This window comes from Panthera tigris, chromosome A1 (genome assembly GCF_018350195.1).
Source record: "Panthera tigris isolate Pti1 chromosome A1, P.tigris_Pti1_mat1.1, whole genome shotgun sequence".
NCBI classification, from domain to species: domain Eukaryota; kingdom Metazoa; phylum Chordata; class Mammalia; order Carnivora; family Felidae; genus Panthera; species Panthera tigris.
The window spans coordinates 178,735,759-178,759,121 of NC_056660.1; the positions used below are offsets into that span (position 1 = coordinate 178,735,759).

The window sequence follows — 23,363 nt, forward strand, 5'->3', positions numbered from 1 at the left end:
ATGTATAATTTGCATCCTTGGTGTTAAGAGGGACGACATGGGAAGAAAGGGATAATAATACAGTGAAGAGTCTGGGTTAATTCTCACATTTCCTATATGGCTCAATGCATTGATTATGATTCCTTTCATTGAGATAGGGTATGAAGCAGGAGGATCAAGTTTTGGGTGGTCAGATGATGAATTCAGTCTTTGACATGTTAAGATTTGGGTCTACAGGATTTCTAAGGAGATATTTCAGTTGGAAGTTTTATATAAGAATCTGAAGCTCATTTAAAAAAGGGAGGAGAAAGAAATTCATCAATATATAAAAATGGTGGTTTGAAGCCATGGATTGACATGGAAGGAGGAGATACCAATAACCATTATTTTGGAAGATCTGTCCAAACATATACTTCTTGCCATTTGCAATGATGTGGATGGAGCTAGAGTGAATTATGCTAAGCAAAATAAGTCATTCAGAGAAAGACACATACCACATGATTTCACTCATATGTGGAATTTAAGAAACAAAACATATGGAAAAGGAGGGGGAAGAGAAAGGGAAATAAGTGATGAGAGGCTCTTAAAGGTAGAGAACAAACTGAGGGTTGATGGAGGGAGGTGAGTGGGGGATGGGCCAGATATATGATGGATATTAAGGAGGACACTTATTACAATGAGCACTGGGTGTTGTATGTAATTGATGAATCACTGAATTCTACTCCTGAAACCAATATTGCACTCTATATTAACTAGCTAGAATTTAAATACAATTTTGGAAGGAAAAAAAAAAACCATGCACTTCTTCTCTAAGAACTCTCCCTCACCTGATCCACAGGTGGACATATTTGAACTGTGTGACTTTGCCATACTGTCCTAATAGTCATAACTAGTGGGTCCAAACTGGACTAATCAGAATATATCATCTAGGGGATCTGACATTGAAACATCCTTGCACAATATCTCTGCATGTTGTTTGGCTGGGGAAATGTAAATGCAGGAAGTATGGGGCAACCATATTTGGCTATGAAAAAGCTAAACAAGTTAAGTTGAGAGGAATGGAGGCAAGCCTGGGGAGGTAAGAGAGAGAAGTTCCCTATTGCCTAATGGTTTTTGAGACTCTGAAAACTCTTCAAGAAGCCTTGGTTCCTGGAAATACCCCAAAAATTCTTCCAATAAATTCCAGTCCACCCCCTCAAACACCCTTTAATCTTGTATGGAATGAACATGTTACTTACGAACAGAGGGAGAATTAGACTATAACTACTTTGAAAGCCTTAATGAAAGTATGAATCTAGGCAGTAAATAGTGATAGCTGCTAACAAAACAAAAACTGAACAATCAAATATTATGTGTCTCCTAGGTAAAATTGGACAGCATTACTTATGGTGAATCACTGCTAGAAAATCAACCTTGGGTCTGATCAAGTCTCTAAATCTAACTAACAGTTTACAGGAAATATAGGGTTAGAGGAGCATGTTAAACTCTACCATGGGGATAAAACTGGTAAAACCTAGACAGTGGCAAGCATTACTAAATTATCTTACTTTTTTCATGCAAAAAAAGAGATGGGAAGAGGTGGAAAGGTGACCCAAAAAGTTAAATGAGAGTTAAGGGACACATGAATCAATTTTAATATATAGACCTGATTTTGATCTTGAGTCAGATTTTTTAACTAAAGAAATTTTTTCACTGGACATTTTATTATATTAAGGAATTATTTTAATTATGATGATATTATGACTATTTTTAAATAGTCTTACACCCTTTGAGATACATACACAAATAGTAACAGATGAAAAATATATTTTTTTGGATTTCCCTCAAAATTATTAGAATGTGGCAGAGCTAAGCAAGGAGTATAGATGAATCAAATTGGTCCTGGAGTAGATAATAATTGACACTGAGGGTTCACTATATTATTCTCTCTACTTTTTATGTGTTTGAAATTTATAACAACATAACAAAAAGTTGGTTGCTTTTTTAATAATAGCTTGACATACCCAGGAATTGACATCTGAATATCAATGTAATATACACTATCAATAAAGGATAAAACCCACATGATCCTTTCAATAGATGAGAAAAAGCATTTGACAAAATCAACACCCCTTCATAAACATACACACACACACACACAAAAACTTACCAAACTAGAAATATAAAGGGACTTTCTCAACTTAATAAAGGTTGTCTACAAAAAAAACCCCAATAAATACGATACTTCATTGCGAAAGACTCAATGCTTTCACTCTAAGATCAAGAACAAGACCAGGATGCCTGCTTTTGCTGTTTATTTAACATTCTGCTAGAAGTTCTAACCAGCACAATTAGACAAGAAAATTAAATAGACATTTAATTTAAATTTTAAAATAAGAAATATTTAAGTTTAAAAAGACATTTAAGTTTTAAAGGAAGAAATAGAACAATCTCTATTTATAGATGATATGACCTTCTATGCAGGAAATCCTAAAGAATCCACTAAAAAACTATTAGAATAATAAATAAGTTCACTAAAGGTTCAAGACATAAGATCAATATACAAAAATCAATTGCATTTCTATACATTATCAATGAACAATCTGAAAATGAAATTAAGAAAACAATTGTATTTATATTAGTATCAAAAAGAATAATAGAGGGGTGCCTGGGTGGCTCAGTCAGTTAAGTGTCTGACTTCAGCTCAGGTCATGATCTCACAGTTTGTGAGTTTGAGCCCCACATCAGGCTCTCAGATGTCAGCACAGAGCCACTTTGGATCCTCTGTCTTCTCTGTGCCCCGCTCCTGTTTGCTCACGTTCTCTTTCTCTCAAAAATAAACACTTAAAAAATAATAAATGGAATCCAAAAAATAACACACTTAACAACTGATTTAACAAAATACTACAAAACTTATAATCTAGGGGCCCCTGGGTGGCTTAGTCAGCTAAGTGTCCAACTTTGGCTCAGATTGTGATCTCAGGGTCCGTAGGTTTGAGCTCTGCGTTGTGCTCTGTGCTGACAGCTCAGAGCCTGGAGCCTGTTTCCGATTCTGTGTCTCCCTCTGTTTCTGCCCCTCCCTCCCTCATGCTCTGTCTCTCTCTCTCTCTTAAAAAATAAATAAACATTAAAAATTTTTAAATAAAAATAAAAAACTTACAATCTGAAAACCATAAAACATTGATGAAAGAAACTAAAGAACTGAATGAATGGAAAGAAATGTCATGTTCATGAATCAGAGGCTTAATATTGTTACGATAACAGTATGTCCCCAAATGATTGACAGATTCAATGTAATTACTATTCAGATCCCAGTTTGCATCTTTTCAGAAATTAACAAGCTCATATAGAAGTACAAGGGAATAAGCATGGCCAAAACAGTTTTGAAAAAGAACAATGTTGGAGGACTCATGCTTTCTGATTTTAAAATTTTGTACAATGCTAAGCGAAATAAGTCAGAAAAAGATAAATATATGATTTCATTCATGTGGAATTTAAGAAAGAAAACAGATGAATATTGGGGAAGAGAAAGAAAAGTAAGATAAAAACAGAGAGGGAGGCAAACCATAAGAGATTCTTAAATACAGAGAACAAACTGAGAGTTGCTGGAGGGGTGTTGGGTGGGGGGGATGGGCTAAATGGGTGATGGGCATTAAGGAGAGCACTTGTTGGGATGAGGAAGCACTGGGTGTTATATGTAAGTGATGGATCACTAAATTCTTCCTGAAATCATTATTACAGTATATGTTAACTAACTTGGAATTAAATACAATTTAAAAATTAAAAAAAAAAGCAGTACATATCTATGCTAATCAAAACAATGTCATACTGGCATAATGATAGACATATAACTCAATGGAATAGAATTGAAAGTCCTGGAATAAGACTCTCACTTTCAAGAATGGAAAGTTCTTTTTCTACTAAACAGTGATGACTATAAGAACAGAGTGGTTGCTTTTTACCAGGGGAGAGGGAAATGTAGGCCATTTGGCCCTACTTAATTTTGATGGCTTTAATATATAGGTCATTAGAAAAAACGTAAAGTCTTGTGCATATGTAAAACAGTTCATAAAAATCAGAAGACACAGAAAAAAAAGGAGAGAAGACACTAATTACAACTACAATGGTGATGCCAATTACAGCCAACATTTATATAACATTTACTAAATGCCACTCCTATTTCCAAATATTTTAAATTTATTAAGTCATTTAGTACTCACAAAAATTATAACTACCATTATTATTCTCATTATGTAGATGAGAAAACTGAAGCACTAAGAGTTTGTATAACTTACCCACAATCAGAGAGTTGGAAGTGTTAAGACAGGGGTACTCAACACTGACTGCACATAAGAATCATGTCAGGAGCTTGTAAAACAATGATCTACCCATACCTCAGACCAATTAATTCAGACCCTGGTGGGTTTTTAAACCTCCCAGATGATTTCAATGTGCAGCCAAGGCTAAGAACCACTGTATTAAGGCCCAGTTCTTACCCAATGACCAGAGTAAGAGGCCAACTCACCTAATATTACAGCATCCTCTGGGTTTAAAGACTGAGTTTTCAGAAGGTAGTTCCTAGAGCATTGCATGAACATTGAAATGCAAGTGAATTGAAAATTGTCATGTCTCCATCAAGACCTTGGATCTGTGTTTTAACTGTCCTACAAGGTAATTCTGATGCTTATTCAAGTTTGGGAACCAGTAATATAAGGATTAGGACAAGTTTCTCCTCCTGTCTTATATCATGGCCTAGGAGACCAAAAATCTGAATTTAATGCAGAGTTTTGTCTGTAGATGTTTATCCACCAGCAAGTGTTTTGACCATGAAGTCCTCAGATTTCTTCAGTTGTGAAGAGAAAGACAAAATCTCTTTCTTTTAAAAATTTTTTTTAATGTTCTTATTTTATTTTTGAGAGAGACAGAGTGCTAGCGGGGGAGAGAGGGAGACAGAATCTGAAGCAGGCTCCAGGCTCTGAGCTGTCTGCACAGAGCCTGACATGGAGCTTGAACTCACTGACTGTGAGATCATGACCTGAGCCAAAGTCGGACACTTAACTGACTGAGCCACCCAGGCTCCCCTGAAGGACAAAATTTCTAAGATAGTCTCTGAGGTTAAAAGTCTGCATTCAGATAATTCTTCCATACGTTTCAGAAGTGATTCAAGTTCCCTGGTGGAAGGAGATTTTCTTAAACCATAAACAAATGCATAGCAAAGTGATTAAGAGCATGGCCTCCTGGCTCTATCTAGGTTTGAATACCATTTCTACTTCTTCCTATCTGATCTTAGAACAGTTTTTAAATCTGTGAGCCTCAGTCTTTATTATAAAGTTGGATTCCTATTCATACTTAGGCTTGTATCAAGGGTTAAAAAAAAGTGCTTATAGAACACTTAACATCAACTCAGGCACACAGTGAGCTCTCAATAAATGAAAGCTATACTTATATTTATAATTATTTTTTCATACTGGTTATTGCACAAAATTTGAATTTCAATATTGTCCCTATTTCCAGGCATACTTCAGAGGCAGGTATGAAATGAGAAAGCTTTGGAAATTAGAAGAGAAAGTGACTGTAGAGGACATGGGGCTATGAGCAGAGATTATATAACAAGAATGAAATCCTAGGATCATTTAGTCTTACAGCTGCCAGGGACCTTAACTGTCTTCTAGATCAACCTTCCAACCCTGTGGATCTGGGGAAAGAGGCCATGTTAGAGTAGAGTCTTGGCCTTGGAGGGGCATCAATTTATGAAGCCTTAATGGGTGGGGTCTTATTAATGGATGTGACTGGGATTGGGTTCCTCCAGAGGCTTTCAGCCTACAAATAGACTACTTTTAATTCAAAGTGAAAAGAAAAGCCAATGTAGGAGACAGAAGATTTTGTATTGAGGAAGACCCACATTGTCTTAACCATCAAACCAAAATTTAAGTGTCTTCTCAGCTCACCAGAATGGCTCCTGGAAGTATTGCACCTTGCATACTGACACGTGTTTCACCTATCAGAAAATTCTATGTCAGACACCTATAAGATTTACCACCTGTGCTACAAAATTCCCAGTATCTTTCCAGTGCTAAATACTAATTTTACACACACATGAGATGAAGGCCAGTGAGAGGGGAGGATGCAGAATGGAATTAAGGTTGAAAGAGTAACACAGGGCTGAGGAGGGCACTGGAAGGTATTCTTGGCTATGAGAAAGCAGAGTGGGGTGCTGATACCTGAGGCCAGAGGCATGAGAAGGAATTGTCAGGTGTAGAAAGCAGATGTGAGAGAGTGTTGAGGGCAAACTGTACTCTCTTAACAATCATGTATTTTTGATCCCTGGTCTGTGATAGTCTGCTACTTTATCAAAAGCAGAGGAGGGTGGAAAGTAAAAGACCCTGAATCACTGTAGCAATATAGGTCTTCTGGGAAACAGCCTCTAATAATTTTCTGGGGCTGCTTAAACAAAATTCAGAGGCTAGAAGTCCAAAACCAAGGTGTTAGCAGGGTTGGTACCTTCTAAGTTCTGTGAGGGAGAATTTGTTTCATGCCTCTCCTAGCTTCTGATGGCCTCAGGCATTCCTTGGCTTACAGATGGTATTCTCCCTGGGACTTCACATTTCCTCCTTCTGTATATGTCTGTCTCTGTGTCCAAATTTCCCCTTTCATAAGGACACAGTCATATTGGATTATGGCCCACCCTAATGACCTTATATTAATTTGACCATCTGCAAAGACCCATGATTTCTAAATAAGGTCACATCCATAGTTACTAGGGGTTAGGACTTCAATACCGTTTGGACAGAAACACAGTTCAAACCATAACATAGCCCATGCTCTGCTCCCATCTTCTGGTTAACATGAGGCCTACAGAAACTTCCCTTGGTCACTAGATTTCTTGAGTCCAGTTTTCTATCTCTAATTCAGGGCTGCATGTCTTTCAGACACATTCCCTATTGTCTTCCACGTGGAGAAGTGTAGGGGGTCCTGTACCTCCCTGAAAGGTACTCTGTCTAGCAGAGAAAAGCCTCAAAGTCCTCTCCCTATAGCTGTTGACAGGCAGCTGTTGCACAAAGAAAATGTAGATCTGGGAGGAACCTCAGTACTCATGTGGTCCATACTATAGAAAAGTGGAGTGGGACCCAAAAAGTCATTTTTGTTCAGGTGCATGGCAGAACCAGTTACAAACTCAGTTTCCTCATTTGAAGGGCAACACTCTTCCCATTCCACTTTTGACCAACTCAGTATTATGTTAGGCACTGTAAGAGAGTCAAAGGAAGTATAATATTCCATTAGTTAAAGATGTGCATTATTTCATGTTTTTAAAATCTTTGGAATAGAGATGCTATTTATAATCAATGGCAAGTCTAATTGGCAGCATTTTCTCCTTATTAGTGGAATACAACAGTAAACACACATCTTATTTAGATATCTTAAATCCAATAAAATATAGTTTAAGAAATAATCCTAGCCTTCATGGTGTCTCCCCTCTAGTTAGGAAGATAATATTTTGTCATTTGGTGTCATAATAAGCATTATTAAGACAGACTGTAACTTAGAAATTCACACTAACAGCTTTGGCTACAGAAAAAGAAAAACATAATTGAAAATTCACAACTCATCATGTCCCTAACCACTCCCTTTTTAAAACCCTTCCAACAGCTTCTTCTTGCTCTTAGGATGAAGACTAAACTCCTTATGTGGACCATGAGATTTGGTATGTCCTGGCACTTGTTAAGTTTCTATCCTCATCTTGCACCACTCTTCTTCTTTCACTCTCTCTACAGTGGTCCTCTGTTTTTCTTTTCTTTTCTTTTCTTTTCTTTTCTTTTCTTTTCTTTTCTTTTCTTTTCGTTTCTTTTCTTTTATATTTATTTATGTTTGTTTGTTTGTTTGTTTTAGTCCATCTTATTTCTATGCCCCCCCCCTGGAATTTTCCCTTGCTGTTTCCTCTTCTTGGAGTGTCTTCCTTAACATTCTTCAACCAGATAACTCTTAATCCTTCTTCTGATTTCTTTAAAAGAGTCACTTCTTTGGAAAAACTTTCTCTAATTTTCTGATTAAGTCAAATTGGTTCCTTATATGCTCTCAAAGCAATGTGTATCCTTTTCTTTGTAGCCCTTGCCATGAATACATATAGTTACATATTAATTTGATCATTTGAATAATACCAGTTTCTCCTATTAGACTTGAAGCTCCTTGGGGATGGATTCCTGTCTGTTTTTCTCATTATTGTGTCCCAGGACCTAGCATAAACCCTGGTACATGGATGATGCAAATACATATGTATTGATGAATAAATGATGAATCTGTACATGTTCACAGAAGATGTCATGGTAGCTTTGTGATTTGACCCTCATCTTGCAAATGGTGGGCAGTGAGCATAGAGAATATTACAGTCATTGGGTCACACTAACATGAAGTAAAATCTCAATTCTGCCTTCAATGGAATTATTGAGATCATTAAATTATCATATACAAAACACTTGTGCAGTATCTGGACTGCAGATAACACTTAATAAATCACAGCCTTTATTGTTGTTACTACATGCTTATGTCTAAGAGGCTGTTTGGAGGTTGGGGTCATGCCCGATTTTTGTACATTTGTAGTACCTTCTGCCTGCCACGTGTCCATAAACATCCATAACTGAACACATGGCATTAAGGTTAAAGAAATGTTTCTGGGAGCAAGTATAGGAATGATTGAATTTGCTTTGTGTCTAGGTCCATGTCTAAATAATTACTGTAAAAGTTGCCTTTATGTTTTTCAAGAAATCATTTATGAATGGTAGGAAATCCTTCTGAATGGTAGGGAGCTATCTAATCTTTCTCAGTGCAAATGTTCCTCATGCAGCATCTGTGATTCAGTAGCATTTTCAGGTTTGGCACGAGTACATGGTTTTAAAGGGGAATAGAATCCCTAAATCAAATCATGGGGCAGGGGCTTATTAATGCCCCTGGCTTATGAATTCCCACTGTGGCACCCAGGGCTGTTCACAAGCTCCTGGCTCCTAGCTACTTCATCTGGCTGTCATTTTTGGCTGCAAGCCTCATAATATAGAAAGTATGTCACAATGTGTTTAAGAATAAATTTATTTTCTCTCATTAGGCCTAGATTTTGAGGAGTCCTTTAAATCCATTAATATTGGCATTTTTCAGCAGAGAAACATTTTCATCTGTTTTTACCTTTGATCATTGATTTTAGTTCCATTTTATAACACTATTTGTCTGTGTATTGGTTCTCTATTCTCTTATCTCTAATTCTCTCTAAATGTCTTTATAGTTTTGGGGTGTGTGTGTGTGTGTGTGTGAATTAACATTACTTTGAGATCATTGTAGATTCACATACAGGTGTAAGAAATAATATATAAAGATCCCATATACCTTTTGTTCAGTTTTCTTCCAGGGTAATATCTTTCAAAAATATAATAAAGCATCACAGACAGGATATTGACATTTCTACAACCTACCAATCTTATTCAGATTTCCCCAGTTTTACTTGTACTCATCCGTGTGTGTGTGTGTGTGTGTGTGTGTGTGTGCGCATACTTAGTTATATGTAATGTTGTTACATGTGTTGGCCCATTTTCCACCTCCATAGTCAAGACACAGAATAGTTCCATCACCACAAATATCCCTGACATTGCCTTTTTATAATGACACTCAACTCCTTCTTGCCTGACTCCTCGCTTTGTTCTTTTTTTCTACATGACTTTTATATTTGTCTACCATATTACTGATTGGATTTTCTGCAATATCAATCCTGCTCTTCACTGCTTCCAGTATAAATCGTAATTATACAGACATACTCTTTTTCCTCATAGTCCTTTTTAAAAAATCTTATTCAGATCCCCTGCTTTGTTATTCCCTTTTCCCTTTGTAGCTATTTTCACATGAGCATAAAATTGGGCAGGATCCTGGGGAGTCATCTCATCCAGGGAAGCAAATTCTTGGAAAATATGCTGACATATACTTCTGTACTTCATATACTGCAGGCTTATGGCTTGCAGTTCTCCAAGGCAAATACAACTAATCAATTGGATATGGCATACAAAAGCAAATCTGTTTGCCATTCATGGTCTTTTCCAATCTTTCATTTCACAAATGAAGAAACTAAGGACAAATATAAAAGAGTCTGTAACAAAGTATACAGATAAGATTGGGAAACAGATCCATATCTGAAAATGATGAAATGGAAAACCAATGCCATTTGCATTCTTATAGTTCCAAGTCTTTGCTTGACCTCAAGGATGTTTTGCATCTAGGCTGGATGTATGGTACTTCTGGATGACAAAGAACTCTCAGGAAGGATCTGCTGATAAAGCTATTTTTCAAAAGTGTTCTGTGCCTGAAGAATTTCCTGCCTAAATAAGGCAAAAGAACGAAGGACTGTGGATCCCACCTCTAGTTATATGTATGTTATTTGAGACTTTTCTTCCCACCTTTCTCTTCAGCCAGTTAAAGAGCTTTAAAAGCAAGTGGGATTCAACCTGGCTGTGTGTAACTAACAATGTAAAATAGCACTGATAAGAATGGATAATAAAGGGTAATTTTCAATCTTGAACACAAAGGATGTGGTCATATAATATAGACCTCACTTCAGAAGAGAGGCAGTATTATTTAGTGGTTAGGGCCATACACACTGGGTCCAGCTTCTGAGATTTGAAGCCAATCTCCAGCACCTATTAGCTGGTGACTTTGAGCAAGCTACTTAACTTTTTTTTGCTTCAGCTTCTTCATCTGTAAAATGGGGATTATAATATCAGTACCTACTTTACAGCAATGTTGTGAAGATTAAATAAATCAACATATACAAAGCACTTGGAAGGGTTCCTGACATATAGTAAGTGATATATTCGTGTTTGCAATGGTTATTTTCACCACATCTAGACATAATGTATGTATCTTATGAAGTATATATTGCTTTTCCCATAAAGGAAATAAAACTGAGGAAGTTACATAATAAATAAGTACCAATTTTGAATAGAGAAAAGAAAACTAATATTTCTAATTTGGGGAAGTCATGGATGCTTCTTAGAAGAATAGGCTGATGAGGGGCACGTGGGTGGCTCAGTCAGTTAAATGTCCATCACAGTTTGAGGTTTGAATAGGTTTGAGTCCTGAGTCAGGCTTTGTGCTGACAGCTGAGAGCCTGGAGCCTGCTTCAGATTCTGTGTCTCCCTCTCTCTCTGCCCTTCCCCCACTCATGCTCTGTCTCAAAAATAAATAAACATTAAAAAAAGAAAAGAATAGCCAGATGACTACATATGGGAGGAAGGAGACTATTAAAACAGGAATAGATGGAGAAAAGAAGAAAACATGTCATATCCTGGTGTCAGGTCTCCTGGGGGAGGGTACCAGATGCATAAGACCTAGAGCAGCAATGTCATTTCATTCCTTACCTATTTATTTGGCAATAGTTAAATATATACCATGATGCAATTATGATGAGGAACAAAAGACAATAAAGAAACTAAACCCCAGCCTCAAATATAAGTAACGTGTTCTTCCAGGAGAGAAGATGTAGAGGGTAGAGATTGGTCATTTTCATGCCCTTTTATTATATTACTTTCTAATAAATTTTTTAGCACTGAGTAGGTGAAATTTTCCAGAGAGATAATACTTTGAGGTCCTTTTCTATTACTGAAAATATCATCAGAGTTTGTCCTCTTGATGATGGCTTCAGAATAGGGGTTGCAAACTCAAATCCTACAGGGGCCATAAGGGACAATAAACCAATGAAGCATTCTGAGTATAAGTGTAGGAGCACCAGAATGTAAAAGTTGGGGTCTAGACCATGGAAACTTTGGGAGCACACAGACTATATAAAGGGCATCCATTCTGGAGTAGGTTATTGCCAGGTCTTTTAAATCTTTGAGAGAATTCAGAAATACAGAATTTAACATGAAAGCTCTTTTTTTATTTAAAAATTTTTTTAATGTTCATTTATTTTTGAGGAAGAGAGAGAAACAGAGTGTGAGTGGGGGAGGGACAGAGAGAGAGGGAGACCCAGAATCCAAAGCAGGCTTCAGGCTCTGAGCTGTCAGCGCAGAGCCCGACATGGGGCTTGAACTCATGGACCTTGAAATCATGACCTGAACCAAAGTTGGACGCTTAACTGACTGAGCCACCCAGGTGCCCCAAAAGCTCTTTATTTTTAAATACTGCATCAAACACTGTAAACAAAATAGGTGTGCCAAACAAAGTGTGTTTGAATATCATTTTTTAGCCTTTGGCAACCAGCTGGAATTTAAACAAGCAATGACATATAGTGGGTGCTGTTGTCTTTCCAGCTGTCTGAGAAAACCCAGAGTTCCTGCTCCAAAGCCCACCCCCCACCCAGATACCCTCTACTCTATCCTCTCACACCCACTGGCTCTCCAGACAATAAGCTGGACAACTGAAACCAAGAGTCTTACTGCCAAGGTATTGCTGCTGAGATTTTCAAGTTTCAAGTCCCTGGTTTAGAGTGAGTCATCTCAGATTCAATTAATGGAGAATTCCTCTGGGTTTGTCACCATTGGCAGAGGGGGAAATGACTCAGACAGAGGAGTATGCAGTGCCTAATGGGTCCAGCATGTGAGGGCTTTTGAGATTGCTGGGTATGGTGCTCATGGTGCCCAAAGGGAGCACAGAGGAGGGCTAGAGGTTACAACATGCTCTCAGCTAAATTCACTGCTGGCTCTTTTGGACTAAAAAGAATTTGAGATATTTGCATCTGACCTCAAACATAAAGTAGGTCCAGCATCTCAAGGAGATGTATTATTACAAGCTCTCTGTTTCCTTCCCCAGCCTTATTTCCTTCTGCCTGCCCCAACTGTGTACTTTGCATCCTGGTATCACCAAACTACTTACAGTTCTCCCAACCCCCTTTCTTGCTTTTATACCTTTGTAAATTCCATTTTGCCTTCCTGGAATACCTTTGGCCTTATATTTATATTTTGCCTTTATTCCACAGTGCCTTGTGCATGGACAAAGGTTTATAAAACTGTATTGAATTGAATACAGTCACTACACAGCCCTGAAGTGACCACAGTGTGACCTGTCTCAATCCTGTGGGTCAGACCTAAAGCATCATTGACTCAGGCTCTGCCATCTAAGCCCTTCTGAGTTATCTGCGGGCATAATTGGGGTGATTAGAGCACAGAAAGTAGGAATGCACAGATAACTGAGAAGCCAGTAGTTTCACCTTACTGCTATCATTCACTCACATTTAGGAAACATTCATTGAAAAAATACTTTGTCAGGCATTGTTCTAAGCACTGGGGATACAGCAGTCAGGAAGAGGAATCTCCTTTTCTAAAGTTTCTATTATATGTGGCAGGGGAGAAGTAAATCAGTAAATATAAACACTAGAATACCAGGTAACATTAAATTCAATGAAGAAAACCACACAGAATAATCTGATACAGCTAGAATAGTTGGGGTAGGATTTTCAGATAGAGTAGCAGTGTTGGTCTTTCTAGGAAAGCATTTTTTTGTGTGTGTGCTGAGACCTACATGATTAGGACTCATGGTAAGACATAAGGGAAGAAAGTGCATTCCCATAAGGAAGGAATGACTGGAAATGTTCAGAGCTTGGAATGAACTTGGTGTGTTCCAAAAAGAAAAGGGCAAGAATGGCTGGAACAGCGTTAGAGAGGGCAAGAAATAAACTCTGAAAAGTACTCAGGTGCCAGAGAATGAAGGGCCCTGTGAGACCACAATAAGGAATCTGAACTATTGTGAGTGTGATAGCAAACCAGTAGAGGGTTTTATGCAGCTTCCTGTATGTTATGACTTTCCTTCAGTTGGTATGGATTGCTGCATGACAAGAGGAGAAACAGTAAAATAACTGAGACTGAGATTGAGGACTGGATGCCCCTTTACTTATGGACCCAATTTCAGACCAAAAGGCCTTTATTAGTCGTATTGAGAAAAATGCCTTGGCAGTGATATTAGGAACTTGTAGACTCCATGAGGTGCAGTATTATTGAAATGATTGGACATGGACTGTGTCCTTTCTTATGCATACAAATATCTTTGTGGGCCTATATTCCTCCTTTGCATATATAATCTAGTAGTATAGTGTTTCTTAAACCTTAGCATATGTATGAAACACCCACAGATCATGTTAAATTGCAGGTTTTGATTTGATAGACTTGGGGTGCTGCATTCCCCCCTTTTTTTAGCTGCCTGGTGAATAAGTTTATTATTGTCTTTATCTGAAAAATCTTCATAGAAAATTGTGGTTTGGTTTATTAGCTCTCAGCAGCCTGCTCCTAAGCTCTAAGGAATCTTGCCTTCTGAACTACCTAATCTTTCTTCTGGACAAGAGACATTTGGGGGGACGGTTTCACCTCTTCTTCTTAACTTATTTATTAGGCTTCTTCTTATAAACTGGATTCTCTCATATAGCAGTGTGAGCTTTCTTAAACACCCCCATCATGTCTGGAGTTATGTTGTTCCTTATGTAATGAGAGAATTGTTTCTTGTAAGAATCTTCATCTTTTCCCACTAGGTAATGCATATAATCTGCAACTTTCTGACCCAGGATGTTCTTCCAGTATACTTCTACATTGAATTCCTTGCTTTCTGAACTATACCAGGGAATTGTTTGAACTGTGAAGGATAGACAAGCCTCCATCCACAGCTCCCTTGAGGGCCCCATAAACTTTATTTCTAGTAGTAGTTCTGGCAAGCCCTGTATCCAAATAGCAGCTGAAGGTACCAGGTTGACCAGCAGTGCTTTCCACATTGTATTCATCTCTAGTCACCTCCATTTGGCCTTCATAGGTCTTGTCCATACCAAATGAGTTAAGAAGACTGCAGGCCAGCAGCAGGCTGGTACAATATGCTGCAACATAATTTGTCAGGCCAACCTTCACACTTTGGGAGCTCAAGAGCAAAGCTACACAAACTATCATATCTCCTTCTCTACAGGCATAAGCAATCTGACAAATGATATGCATGAACTATCATCCTCTATTTAGATGTGTTGTACTTATTTTTATCCTGAATTACCAAGTGTTTCCAAGCATAGTAATCATTTTACCCTCTCATCTGTTTCTAAATTTCATTTGGTATCTCTTGAAATAAGCCTTATTCTTGACACTTTTAACAAACCCCATCCTGTGGAACAAAGGCCAGTCAGTGTCTATGGCTCACCACAGACCAACTGGGGTGCTGCATTTCTAATAATCTCCCAGGTGGTGCTGAGGTATCATGTAGTCAGATTATGCAGTCTGAGGACTACATTTTGAGAAGCCCCTTTGACCAGGATGCAATCAGAGTCCTTCACCTGTTTTCAGTTTACCTGTTCAGATTCAATCTCCTTGGTTCCAGGGTTGGAGTGACCTTGTATAAAAGGAGATAGAAGATGAAAAGTGATGTTGAAATCATACCTAGGCCCATGGGATCCTGAATTAAGTAGCGAGGCCAGATGGACTATGTCAATTCAAAGTCCTCTCCATTTTAAGTGGTCATTCCAGATGCCCTCCTAAGGCACCAGGGCCATTTGTTACAGAATCTCCTAGAAGACAGAAGGCAATTTGAAACAAACCTGAGCCCTGAGCCCTGAGCACCCAGGACTGGCCAGTGGGGCCAGCTGACCATAATCTAATGGCACCCCATTTCTGTTTCCTAGAAACACCAGGCTCCCCTAGCCTGTTCCTTCAAGGAAAGCTCTTTGTATTGCTTCAAAGTCTTGCACAGGATATTAGCCACTTCCTTCTCTATAATTCATCCTTCCACTTTGCCATCTGGAATATTTCTCTTTTACAAGTGCCTAAGTTGTTACAGTTTGAGGCAGTTGAATCTTAAATTTGGTAATTTATTGTTTTTAATGCTTTCTTCCCCAAATTCATATTTTGTGGTTTGAAACAGACTCCAGCCAGGATTTCTGCTTCCTAGCTAGACATCTGGTGGTCTGCCCTTTCCAGGTCTTCTCTGGGTTTATTTTTCAGCTTCCCACTAGTGACTACCAAGGGTTTCTTCAGTTCACTCCTCCCATTGCATCCATTAGTTTCTTTCATCTCATCACTGCCCTGAATGCCTAGGACAGACCCCTTATGGTGGGAGCTAAGATAGAGTTACTGGGGACCAGTAGGCTATAATTTCAATTGCAACACAAAGCTCTTGCTGTGCCTGAAATATCTTCCTACTGATACTTGAAATCCTACCTTTAAAAACCATTGGGGTTATGGGTCATATAAATAATAGGTAGAAATAAGTACAAGGTAAACAGTGAGATTTGAGAGGAAAGGGACCTCACAATTGTTGAATATTTACTATGTGTCAAACTCTGAACTGGGATAGAATAGGTAAAATCACCCTTACTCTGCAGATGAAGAAACCAAGTCTCCAAATGTCCCAAGGAATTCTGATTACAGAATGGTGGGGTCAAGACTTGAACAAGATCTAACTCAAAGCCCATGTGTTTGTCATCAGGTTAGTATTGAAGAATTACATGAGGGACAGGACACAAGGCAGAGGATGTAAACCAGATTCTGGGAGGTATTTAAGGGTGGGATAATTGAGTACAATCAAGCCAGGAGGCAGAATGGGCACAGAATTTCCAGAACAAGGTACCAGCTACTAGATATAAACTTCATATTGAACTAACCTTGGCATTACTTCAAGATTTTTTGAGCTTCTTATTTATGGCAAGAACTGTACTTCCAGTCTGGTTAGCTTGAAGCTTGTAAGTAAAAGTGAATGGCAGTAATCTGCTTTATGGAAATTCTGAGTAGGAGTAGGACGAGATTAGTTGATCCCTGGAACTTTTTCCATGATTTTCTTTGAAGAGGTGCTTTTAGGTAACAATACCCTGGTGGTTCTCATCCCATGGAAGTTTTAGCCCAATACTTGGGCCCCATCCAAGACCAACTGTTGGGTTTCTAGCTGTAGGACCCTGACATCTTTGCTCTCTGAAGATATCCAGGACTGATGAGAAGCCACAGTTAAAACCACAGCCTCAGGATAAATGAGCTTACTATTTTTCCTTGCTCTGAAAAGGACAAATCTAAAACACAGGACAATTCTAGGAGGCAGAGGAAAATAGGGAAAGTTTTTTGGTGCTGAAAGCTAGAAAACTGAATTTTTGTCATTCGGAAGGAGAAAAATACAAATTTTGACCATTTTACAATTTTGCCAAAAGACCAACCACCCAGAAATTCCCTTCATCTCATGTTTTGATGAGTCCAACTTCCAATGTTTAACCTTCATGGAGTCAAGAGTCAGGAGTAGGTTCGATTCCGACACCCACCTGAAAAGCTCAATTTTAAAACTCCTTATACTACATACAGGGTCCCCTATTTGTCTAAAGTACTTGCAACTAGGAAAAGCCTGCTTCACTGATTTTAGATCCAGAAAATCTAAGAGACACAGTAGTTATTTGTCCTGACCAAGGTTGCTTACTAAGTCATCAGGGAGCCAGAGCTAGATCTGTGCCCTCCTAGAGCTGTCTTCTTTAAGTGTGGCAGCATTTAAGACATTACTGGAGGGGTTCCTGGGTGGCTCAGTCAGTTAAGCGTCCAACTCTTGATTTCAGATCAGGTCATGATCTCACAGTCATGAGATCTAGCCTTGCGTTGGACTCGGTGCTGGGCATGGAGCCTGCTTGAAATTCTTTCTCTCCCTCTGCTCTCTCTCTCTCTCTCTCTCTTTCTCTCTCTCAAAAACAATACAAAAGTGCTCCTGGAATGTGATGAGGAATACAATCATCCCTACAAGATTAATAGGGGATGCTGAGAGAAATAGTCTGTGTGCCCAGCTTAATACAGCCTCGTAACAGTGGCCTAAGGATCCATGGGGCACCATGGTTACAGTTACAAGTTTTTAGCAAGTCTCTGTCTTTTTGGAATTGCTACAAGACCCCAAGATGAACTATGTCCCACGAAATCAGAAATGAGCTGTAGAAGATGATGGAAACTTCAGAGCAAGATGATCCCAGCTAGCATTTATTCTTTCTTGATTTGTCCTCCATCTATTTCTTGCGATTTATTAAAATCCAGAAGAAAATAAATGAACTAGATTCACGATATGTAAATGAGCTTTTTGCCTAAGAAAAGGTATGGCCAAGAGAGAAAACATAAAAATCCCAAAGAGTTGAAGTAGACTTTTATTTTTATTTTTATTTTTTTTAAAAACTTTATTCATTGTTGAAAGACAGAGAGCATGAGCAGGGAAAGGGCAGAGGGAGGAAGACACAGAATCTGAAGCAGGCTCCAGGCTCTGAGCTGTCAGCACAGAGCCCGACGTGGGGCTTGAACTCACAAACTGTGAGATCATGACCTGAGCCGAAGTCGGATGCTCAACTGACTGAGCCACCCAGGTGCCCCGAAGTAGACTTTTATAGATCATCTAGGTCAGTGTATCCGTCAGGATTGGGAAAGAAATGAAAATGTCTTCCCCATCTCACATGAGTGAGTTCATCTTATTGGTAGAGTGTAATCCAAATGCAAAACTCACACTTCAGGAGGTCTGAGAAGTACAGTTTTTGTCCCTAACCACTCTAAATAGAAGGATGGTAAAAAGAAGGTTTAGAGAATCAATCCAACTATTAGGCAAAAACAGCAGTTCAACCAATAAACCATAGAATAGTGAGATGTAGCTACATGTTATTTTTTAAAAAAGAGATTTTGTTCTCAAATGAATTTGAGCCATGCTTGGCAAAACAAAGTTGAATATGGTTCTTTACTGAAATATGTCTCAGGATCTTCAGTATCCACTTACACAGCCCCATTCTTCATATTTTGGAAAACATGAATTAGGTAAACACTTATCTAAGCCCATTTTGCAGATGGGAAAACTGGAGTCCAGAGAGATTAAATAAGTGCCTGAAATTGAATAGCCAGTTGTTGGCAAAGCCTGGACCAGAATCTATGCCTCTTAACAAGCTAGGAGTGTTCTTTCTGCTAGGAGAGAATGAGGAGGAGGTAAGGGTGGCAGGCAGGCAAGAAGGAAGAAAGAGGAAACTGACAGGAAGGTGAGAAGAGCTAGAAATCTAGAGGAAGACTATGCATCTCTGTCTCCCCCAGTTACTGAGAGTAAAAAGTACAAACACTCTGCATGCGTCCTGACCCCAGATGCAGAATGAATTCATTAAAGAAGGTCAGAGCCCTGAACCCACATCTCATCCCTTCCCACATGTGCCTGGAATATGTTGATGCTTTGGCCTCGATTAGTAACAGGGAAAACTGGTTCTGTGGAACATGTCATCTTTATAAATAGAACCAGAGGCCAGCGGTTTCTAAACAGTCAGGAGACACTCTGTCTTCTGGTGTCAGCTATTTATTTGTATTTCCGTTTCATAAAATGCACCTTCTCTGGTTCTAGGCTTTGCCCCATTAGACGTCTGCTCTCCTGCCCCAGATGTACTACACAGATTCCTGGCCTCTTGACTCAAACCCCCGGGAACGGGGCCAGTGGGCACTTTCTCCTCTGGTCCCTGCCAAGGTTGTCACTGTGGTGAGGATGTTTGCATTTGATAGTAATTCCTCCTTTAGATGGTGCACTTAGGGGAAAGAAGAAAAAGAAAAATATCTTTCTCAGCTGCTATGCCTCAGTGGCCACATCTCTTTCTTTCAACCAACGTGCACATTTGTTAATTCTTTTTAACAAAACTTTTGGTGGGTTAGTTCTTTCTGGTTTGTCATTCACAAGAAGTAGGTAGTAATTCTGAAATGATGAGCAATCTGGTGATGTTATAGTGCAGTCTCTTCCCCACTCATGTCTTTCTTCCTTCCCTCCTTCCTTCCTCCTTCCCTCCCTCGCTCCCTCCTTTCCTCTTTCCCTTCCTCTGTCCATTTCTTCCTTCCTTCCTTCCTTCCTTCCTTCCTTCCTTCCTTCCTTCCTTTCTTTTTCTTCACACTATCTTCCTCAGGTAAATGGACACAAACCTATCCTCAATCAACAAGGCTAAAAAAGGATTTAGGGTTCTCCAGTGATACAGCATTTCCTTTTCTGATAGACTTAATTTTATATGAACCATTCTGGAAATGGGCAACTCAATCCTCTGTGAAGCAACTTATACTGTGGATAGCTATTTATCTCCCTTAGCCAACACACGTTTTGCCACAAGTAATAGAAGAGCCAATTAAAACTGGCTTAAATCCCACCCCACGCATAGCCGCCAGAAAAGGTAATTTAAAGATCACCCAAAGAACAGTTAAGGAATAGACCTACTTCTTGTATTTTTGGATCCAGGAGCTAAAACAATGTTACCAATTTCTCTGTTTCTTCCTCTTAGTCCTGCTTCCTGTATGGAAATTCACCCTTAGAAGACTTCTCTTCACCAAGACACCCCCAGATGCCCCAGACTGAGGAAGAGAGATTCTATCCTCCGACTGCTCAAACAGGTCCTGATATTTGTCTCACTGTACCAAGTTCAACCATGTCCAGTCTCCTGAACCAGTCACTGGCCAGGGCTGTTCATTATTTGATTGCCAAGGCTGGGGTCATGGGCCCACTTCTGGAGCCAGGGGTCAGGTGCTATTACCAGGAAGGAGGGCAATGCATGCTGATCAGGAGAAAATACTCTCAGTTACACTCTGTTTATTTATCATTTGTTCATTCATTCATTCATTCATTCATTCATTTTGCAGAACTGAATTGAGTGCTTGTTTTGTGCTGGAAACTAGGGATAAAATCCTGGATAACTACTACTTATCTGTCATGATGCAGCTGAAGAATCATCAATTTTATGAGGAATTCCTTCACTGACACCCTGTCCTGATGCTCCTTCTTTTCTCAGTAAATGCCTCCACTATAGCACACACCATTCAGAACTATATTAATGTCTCCTCATCTTTCTCTCTAGTTTACATGAGCTTCTGAAGGATAAGCATTGTATCTTATTTATCTTGGACTCCCCAGGTACCAACAGTAGGCACAAAGCACTCAAAAAACCTTTGTTGAGTAAATATATGAGTGTTGAGTTATTTATTTAATTATGAATTAATATATATGGCCCCAGTCCTTGGAGATTTTGAAAACTCTCAGGGGGAAAGAAATCCATACATAACTAACTAGAATACAGTGTGATCAGTGAGACAATAGCTATATGAACAAAGGGCTGGGAAGCACAATGGAAGATGACATATAACAGAATTATTGAAAAGTTTTAAGTTATCCTTTCATATTACAAATTTATTTTTTTATTATGAAATTTATTATTGTCCAATTGGTTCCCATACAACACCCAGTGCTCATCCCAACAGGTGCCCTCAATACCCATCACCTACCCACCCCTCCCTCCCACCCCCCCATAAACCCTCAGTTTGTTCTCAGTTTTTAGGAGTTTCTTATGTTTTGGCTCCCTCCCTCTCTAACCATTTTTTTTCTTCCCCTCCCCTATGGTCTTCTGTTAAGTTTCTCAGGATCCACATAGGAGTGAAAACATATGGAGTCTGTCCTTCTCTGTATGACTTATTTCACTTAGCATAACACTCTCCAGTTCCATCCATGCTGCTACAAAAGGCCATATTTCATTCTTTCTCATTGCCATGTAGTATTCCATTGTGTATATAAACCACAATTTCTTTATTCATTCATCAGTTGATGGACATTTAGGCTCTTTCCATAATTTACTATTGTTGAGAGTGCTGCTATAAACATTGGGGTACAAGTGCCCCTATGCCTCAGTACTTCTGTATCCCTTAGGTAAATTCCTAGCAGTGCTACTGCTGGGTCATAGGGTAGGTCTATTTTTAATTTTTTGAGGAACCTCCAAATTTTTTGACGAACTGTTTTCCAGAGCGGCTGCACCAGTTTGCATTCCCACCAACAGTGCAAGAAGGTTCCCGTTTCTCCACATCCTCTCTAGCATCTATAGTCTCCTGTTTTGTTCATTTTAGCCACTCTGACTGGCGTGAGATGATATCTGAGTGTGGTTTTGATTTGTATTTCCCTGATGAGGAGTGACGTTGAGCATCTTTTCATGTGCCTGTTGGCCATCTGGATGTCTTCTTTAGAGAAGTGTCTATTCATGTCTTCTGCCCATTTCTTCACTGGATTATTTGTTTTTCGGGTGTGGAGTTTGGTGAGCTCTTTATAGATTTTGGATACTAGCCCTTTGTCCAATATGTCATTTGCAAATATCTTTTCCCATTCCGTTGGTTGCCTTTTAGTTTTGTTCATTGTTTCCTTTGCTGTGTAGAAGCTTTTTATCTTCATGAGGTCCCAATAGTTCATTTTTGCTTTTAATTCCCTTGCCTTTGGGGATGTGCCAAGTAAGAAATTGCTGTGGCTGAGGTCAGAAGGGTTTTTCCCTGATGTCTCCTCCAGGGTTTTGATGGTTTCCTGTCTCACATTTAGGTCCTTTATCCATTTTGAGTTTGTTTTTGTGAATGGTGTAAGTGGTCTAGTTTCATCCTTCTGCATGTTGCTTTCTAGTTCTCCCAGCACCATTTGTTAATGAGACTGTCTTTTTTCCATTGGATATTCTTTCCTGCTTTGTCAAAGGTTAGTTGGCCATACTTTTGTGGGTCTAGTTCTGGGGTTTCTATTCTATTCCGTTGGTCTATGCGTCTGTTTTTGTGCCAATACCTTGCTGTCTTGATGATTACAGCTTTGTAGTAGAGGCTAAAGTCTGGGATTGTGATGCCTCCTGCTTTGGTCTTCTTCTTCAAAATTACTTTGGCTATTCAGGGCCTTTTGTGGTTCCATACAAATTTTAGGATTGCTTGTTCTAGCTTCAAGAAGAATGCTGGTGCAATTTTGATTGGGATTGCATTGAATGTGTAGATAGCTTTGGGTAGTATTGACATTTTAACAATATTTATTCTTTCAATCCATGGGCACAGAATGTTTTTCCATTTCTTTATATCTTCTTAAATTTCCTTCATAAGCTTTCTATAGTTTTCAGCATACAGATCTTTTACATCTTTGGTCAGGTTTATTCCTAGGTATTTTATGATTCTTGGTGCAATTCATATTACAAATTTAAATCTATCTCCCTATAATGTCTCCCTGCATTTTCTTAGTTCTTCATTCTTGAATAGCTCCAAATATGTCTACCTATTTTTCTAGCACCTGGGACAATTCCTGACAACACATAGACATTTAATCAATATTTCTAAAATAATTAATTGCATTTTTTCAGCTATGTAACAATATCAGTTGTGTAAAGGTAGATATCTTATCCTACTCTTGGATATTCTCTGATAATGGTTGTATCATTGTAAGCAAAATTACTCTCTTGTTGATAATCCCCTGTGTTGGTATGTCTGCAACCAAAAGTCAACTTCAAAATTGGTTGTTTGAAACCTGAATTACATTTTCTTTTAGGTAAAATATGGTCAATGCTGCTTGCTTTCCAAGCTAGTACACACTAGCTAATTTGGTGGATTTTGGTACTGGTCTAGATCTCAGGAGTCAGAAACCTCTAAATAGTCCAAACCTTCATTTGAAGTATGAGTTGAGTTTTGAGCAGAACTGGG

At 38.8% G+C, this 23,363-nt stretch overlaps 1 long non-coding RNA gene and 1 pseudogene across 3 annotated transcripts in view; one reads left to right on the forward strand and one right to left on the reverse strand.

The window, feature by feature from the left end:
- LOC122231712 overlaps positions 1-23,363 on the forward strand; it is an 87,078-nt gene that overhangs the window by 57,911 nt on the left and 5,804 nt on the right. Inside the window, exons 1-3 of one of the 3 annotated variants that reach the window (XR_006208939.1) lie at positions 7,542-7,660; positions 19,261-19,392; positions 20,174-20,282. This is a non-coding gene — a long non-coding RNA (uncharacterized LOC122231712). Of the gene's footprint in view, positions 1-7,541; positions 7,661-19,260; positions 19,393-20,173; positions 20,283-23,363 lie in introns of those variants that run through there. The other 2 variants (XR_006208940.1, XR_006208941.1) reach the window with 2 other exon arrangements.
- Positions 14,120-15,059, reverse strand: LOC102971666 (annotated as a pseudogene).